We start from the raw sequence: 6,296 nt of genomic DNA, 5'->3' as shown, positions 1-6,296 counted from the left end.
GGCAACGGACCCCGGGCCCATAGCAGGCCTGGGTTTTCAAGGTTTGGGCAGGGGACGGCCTGCGTCACAGGGAAGTCGTTGTCGGGGTGACGGCGGAGAGGGGAACAAAACCCCGGGCCCGCACCGGGCCTGGGTTTTCAAGGTTTGGTCAGGGGCGGCCTGCGTCACAATGAACCCGTTGTCGGGGTGACAGCGGAGAGGGGCAACGGTCCCCAGGCCCGCAGCAGGCCTGGGTTTTCAAGGTTTGGTCAGGGGCGGCCTGCGTCACAATGAACCCGTTGTTGGGGTGACGGCGGAGAGGGGCAACGGACCCAGGGCCCGCAGCAGGCGTCCGTTTGCAAGGTCTGGGCGGGGGCGACCTGTGTCACAATGAACCCGTTGTTGGGGTGACGGAGGAGAGGGGCAACGGACCGTGGGCCTGCAGCGGAGGGCGGCAGTGGGTGAGGAGTCCGAAAGCCAGGAAGGGACAAGAAAAGGTTTGCAACTGTGTTGATAACGCCACCTTGTTGTCTTGCAGCCCGTGTCATCGGCCGCGTCGATGCGCCCCATGCATGCGTGTGTCCGTGTGATGCGCTCGTGTCAGCTCCCAGTCGACCCCATTCCCTGGAAAGGAGCAGCGAAGCAGCTCCTCGTCCTCAGGGCCGTTCGGCTAAGTCGGGAGGGTCCTGCACCCAATCAGGTACTGCGATCAGGTACTGCCCAAGGAAGCCGATGTCGGGGTGACGGAGGAGGGGGGCAACAAACCCCAGGCCCGCAGCAGGCCTGGGTTTGCAAGGTTTTGTCGGGGGGGGGGCCTGCGTCACAATGAACCCGTTGTCGGGGTGACGGTGGAGACGGGCAAAAGACCCCGGGCCCATAGCAGGCCTGGGTTTGCAAGGTTTGGGCGGGGGACGGCCTGCGTCACAATGAACCCGTTGTCGGGGTGACGGCGGAGAGGGGCAAGAGACCCCGGGCCCATAGCAGGCCTGAGTTTTCAAGGTTTTGGCGGGGGACGGCCTGCGTCACAGGGAAGTCGTTGTCGGGGTGACGGCGGAGAGGGGAACAAAACCCCGGGCCCGCAGCAGGCCTGGGTTTGCAAGGTTTGGTCAGGGGGCGGCCTGCGTCACAGGGAAGTCGTTGTCGGGGTGACGACGGAGAGGGGCAACGGACCCAGGGCCCGCAGCAGGCCTGGGTTTCCAAGGTTTCGGCGGGGGACGGCCTGCGTCACAATGAACCCGTTGTCGGGGTGAGGGCGGAGAGGGGCAACGGACCCAGGGCCCGCAGCAGGCCTGGGTTTGCAAGGTTTTGTCGGGGGCGGCCTGCGTCACAATGAACCTGTTGTCGGGGTGACGGCGGAGAGGGGCAACGGACCCAGGGCCCGCAGCAGGCCTGGGTTTGCAAGGTTTGGGCGGGGGACGGCCTGCGTCACAAGGAAGCCGTTGTCGGGGTGACGGCGGAGAGGGGAACAAAACCCCGGGCCCGCACCGGGCCTGGGTTTTCAAGGTTTGGTCAGGGGCGGCCTGCGTCACAATGAACCCGTTGTCGGGGTGACAGCGGAGAGGGGCAACGGTCCCCAGGCCCGCAGCAGGCCTGGGTTTTCAAGGTTTGGTCAGGGGCGGCCTGCGTCACAATGAACCCGTTGTCGGGGTGACGGCGGAGAGGGGCAACGGACCCAGGGCCCGCAGCAGGCGTCCGTTTGCAAGGTCTGGGCGGGGTCGACCTGTGTCACAATGAACCCGTTGTCGGGGTGACGGCGGAGAGGGGCAACAAACTCCAGGCCCGCAGAAGGCCTGGGCTTGCAAGTTTTGGGCGGGGGCGGCCTGCGTCACAATGAACCCCTTGTCGGGGTGACGGAGGAGAGGGACAACGGACCGTGGGCCTGCAGCGGAGGGCGGCAGTGGGTGAGGAGTCCGAAAGCCAGGAAGGGACAAGAAAAGGTTTGCAACTGTGTTGATAATGCCGCCTTGTTGTCTTGCAGCCCGCGTCATCGGCCGCGTCGATGCGCCCCATGCCTGCGTGTGTCCGTGTGATGCGCTCGTGTCGGCTCCCAGTCGACCCCATTCCCTGGAAAGGAGCAGCGAAGTAGCTCCTCGTCCTCAGGGCCGTTCTGCTAAGTCGGGAGGGTCCTGCACCCAATCAGGTACTGCGATCAGGTACTGCCCAAGGAAGCCGATGTCGGGGTGACGGAGGAGGGGGGCAACAAACCCCGGGCCCGCAGCAGGCCTGGGTTTGCAAGGTTTTGTCGGGGGGGGACCTGCGTGACAATGAACCCGTTGTCGGGGTGACGGTGGAGAGGGGCAACGGACCCCGGGCCCATAGCAGGCCTGGGTTTTCAAGGTTTGGGCAGGGGACGGCCTGCGTCACAGGGAAGTCGTTGTCGGGGTGACGGCGGAGAGGGGAACAAAACCCCGGGCCCGCACCGGGCCTGGGTTTTCAAGGTTTGGTCAGGGGCGGCCTGCGTCACAATGAACCCGTTGTCGGGGTGACAGCGGAGAGGGGCAACGGTCCCCAGGCCCGCAGCAGGCCTGGGTTTTAAAGGTTTGGTCAGGGGCGGCCTGCGTCACAATGAACCCGTTGTCGGGGTGAGGGCGGAGAGGGGCAACGGACCCAGGGCCCGCAGCAGGCGTCCGTTTGCAAGGTCTGGGCGGGGGCGACCTGTGTCACAATGAACCCGTTGTCGGGGTGACAGCGGAGAGGGGCAACGGTCCCCAGGCTCGCAGCGGGCCTGGGTTTGCAAGGTTTCGGCGGGGGACGGCCTGCGTCACAATGAACCCGTTGTCGGGGTGACGGCGGAGAGGGGCAACGGACCGTGGGCCTGCAGCGGAGGGCGGCAGTGGGTGAGGAGTCCGAAAGCCAGGAAGGGACAAGAAAAGGTTTGCAACTGTGTTGATAACGCCACCTTGTTGTCTTGCAGCCCGTGTCATCGGCCGCGTCGATGCGCCCCATGCATGCGTGTGTCCGTGTGATGCGCTCGTGTCAGCTCCCAGTCGACCCCATTCCCTGGAAAGGAGCAGCGAAGCAGCTCCTCGTCCTCAGGGCCGTTCGGCTAAGTCGGGAGGGTCCTGCACCCAATCAGGTACTGCGATCAGGTACTGCCCAAGGAAGCCGATGTCGGGGTGACGGAGGAGGGGGGCAACAAACCCCAGGCCCGCAGCAGGCCTGGGTTTGCAAGGTTTTGTCGGGGGGGGGCCTGCGTCACAATGAACCCGTTGTCGGGGTGACGGTGGAGACGGGCAAAAGACCCCGGGCCCATAGCAGGCCTGGGTTTGCAAGGTTTGGGCGGGGGACGGCCTGCGTCACAATGAACCCGTTGTCGGGGTGACGGCGGAGAGGGGCAACGGACCCAGGGCCCGCAGCAGGCCTGGGTTTTCTAGGTTTGGTCAGGGGCGGCCTGCGTCGCAATGAACCCGTTGTCGGGGTGACGGCGGAGAGGGGCAAGAGACCCCGGGCCCATAGCAGGCCTGAGTTTTCAAGGTTTTGGCGGGGGACGGCCTGCGTCACAGGGAAGTCGTTGTCGGGGTGACGGCGGAGAGGGGAACAAAACCCCGGGCCCGCAGCAGGCCTGGGTTTGCAAGGTTTGGTCAGGGGGCGGCCTGCGTCACAGGGAAGTCGTTGTCGGGGTGACGACGGAGAGGGGCAACGGACCCAGGGCCCGCAGCAGGCCTGGGTTTCCAAGGTTTCGGCGGGGGACGGCCTGCGTCACAATGAACCCGTTGTCGGGGTGAGGGCGGAGAGGGGCAACGGACCCAGGGCCCGCAGCAGGCCTGGGTTTGCAAGGTTTTGTCGGGGGCGGCCTGCGTCACAATGAACCTGTTGTCGGGGTGACGGCGGAGAGGGGCAACGGACCCAGGGCCCGCAGCAGGCCTGGGTTTGCAAGGTTTGGGCGGGGGACGGCCTGCGTCACAAGGAAGCCGTTGTCGGGGTGACGGCGGAGAGGGGAACAAAACCCCGGGCCCGCACCGGGCCTGGGTTTTCAAGGTTTGGTCAGGGGCGGCCTGCGTCACAATGAACCCGTTGTCGGGGTGACAGCGGAGAGGGGCAACGGTCCCCAGGCCCGCAGCAGGCCTGGGTTTTCAAGGTTTGGTCAGGGGCGGCCTGCGTCACAATGAACCCGTTGTCGGGGTGACGGCGGAGAGGGGCAACGGACCCAGGGCCCGCAGCAGGCGTCCGTTTGCAAGGTCTGGGCGGGGTCGACCTGTGTCACAATGAACCCGTTGTCGGGGTGACGGCGGAGAGGGGCAACAAACTCCAGGCCCGCAGAAGGCCTGGGCTTGCAAGTTTTGGGCGGGGGCGGCCTGCGTCACAATGAACCCCTTGTCGGGGTGACGGAGGAGAGGGACAACGGACCGTGGGCCTGCAGCGGAGGGCGGCAGTGGGTGAGGAGTCCGAAAGCCAGGAAGGGACAAGAAAAGGTTTGCAACTGTGTTGATAATGCCGCCTTGTTGTCTTGCAGCCCGCGTCATCGGCCGCGTCGATGCGCCCCATGCCTGCGTGTGTCCGTGTGATGCGCTCGTGTCGGCTCCCAGTCGACCCCATTCCCTGGAAAGGAGCAGCGAAGTAGCTCCTCGTCCTCAGGGCCGTTCTGCTAAGTCGGGAGGGTCCTGCACCCAATCAGGTACTGCGATCAGGTACTGCCCAAGGAAGCCGATGTCGGGGTGACGGAGGAGGGGGGCAACAAACCCCGGGCCCGCAGCAGGCCTGGGTTTGCAAGGTTTTGTCGGGGGGGGACCTGCGTGACAATGAACCCGTTGTCGGGGTGACGGTGGAGAGGGGCAACGGACCCCGGGCCCATAGCAGGCCTGGGTTTTCAAGGTTTGGGCAGGGGACGGCCTGCGTCACAGGGAAGTCGTTGTCGGGGTGACGGCGGAGAGGGGAACAAAACCCCGGGCCCGCACCGGGCCTGGGTTTTCAAGGTTTGGTCAGGGGCGGCCTGCGTCACAATGAACCCGTTGTCGGGGTGACAGCGGAGAGGGGCAACGGTCCCCAGGCCCGCAGCAGGCCTGGGTTTTAAAGGTTTGGTCAGGGGCGGCCTGCGTCACAATGAACCCGTTGTCGGGGTGAGGGCGGAGAGGGGCAACGGACCCAGGGCCCGCAGCAGGCGTCCGTTTGCAAGGTCTGGGCGGGGGCGACCTGTGTCACAATGAACCCGTTGTCGGGGTGACAGCGGAGAGGGGCAACGGTCCCCAGGCTCGCAGCGGGCCTGGGTTTGCAAGGTTTCGGCGGGGGACGGCCTGCGTCACAATGAACCCGTTGTCGGGGTGACGGCGGAGAGGGGCAACGGACCGTGGGCCTGCAGCGGAGGGCGGCAGTGGGTGAGGAGTCCGAAAGCCAGGAAGGGACAAGAAAAGGTTTGCAACTGTGTTGATAACGCCACCTTGTTGTCTTGCAGCCCGTGTCATCGGCCGCGTCGATGCGCCCCATGCATGCGTGTGTCCGTGTGATGCGCTCGTGTCAGCTCCCAGTCGACCCCATTCCCTGGAAAGGAGCAGCGAAGCAGCTCCTCGTCCTCAGGGCCGTTCGGCTAAGTCGGGAGGGTCCTGCACCCAATCAGGTACTGCGATCAGGTACTGCCCAAGGAAGCCGATGTCGGGGTGACGGAGGAGGGGGGCAACAAACCCCAGGCCCGCAGCAGGCCTGGGTTTGCAAGGTTTTGTCGGGGGGGGGCCTGCGTCACAATGAACCCGTTGTCGGGGTGACGGTGGAGACGGGCAAAAGACCCCGGGCCCATAGCAGGCCTGGGTTTGCAAGGTTTGGGCGGGGGACGGCCTGCGTCACAATGAACCCGTTGTCGGGGTGACGGCGGAGAGGGGCAACGGACCCAGGGCCCGCAGCAGGCCTGGGTTTTCTAGGTTTGGTCAGGGGCGGCCTGCGTCGCAATGAACCCGTTGTCGGGGTGACGGCGGAGAGGGGCAAGAGACCCCGGGCCCATAGCAGGCCTGAGTTTTCAAGGTTTTGGCGGGGGACGGCCTGCGTCACAGGGAAGTCGTTGTCGGGGTGACGGTGGAGAGGGGAACAAAACCCCGGGCCCGCAGCAGGCCTGGGTTTGCAAGGTTTGGTCAGGGGGCGGCCTGCGTCACAGGGAAGTCGTTGTCGGGGTGACGACAGAGAGGGGCAACGGACCCAGGGCCCGCAGCAGGCCTGGGTTTGCAAGGTTTGGGCGGGGGACGGCCTGCGTCACAATGAACCCGTTGTCGGGGTGACGGCGGAGAGGGGCAACGGACCCAGGGCCCGCAGCAGGCGTCTGTTTGCAAGGTTTGGGCGGGCAAAGGAACAATAAGAAAAGAGGAACGGGGTGCAAGCGGCATGCGCGTGTTTTT

This window comes from Colius striatus, chromosome 28 (genome assembly GCF_028858725.1).
Source record: "Colius striatus isolate bColStr4 chromosome 28, bColStr4.1.hap1, whole genome shotgun sequence".
In the NCBI taxonomy this organism is placed as follows: domain Eukaryota; kingdom Metazoa; phylum Chordata; class Aves; order Coliiformes; family Coliidae; genus Colius; species Colius striatus.
Note: the sequence above shows the minus strand (reverse complement) of the source record.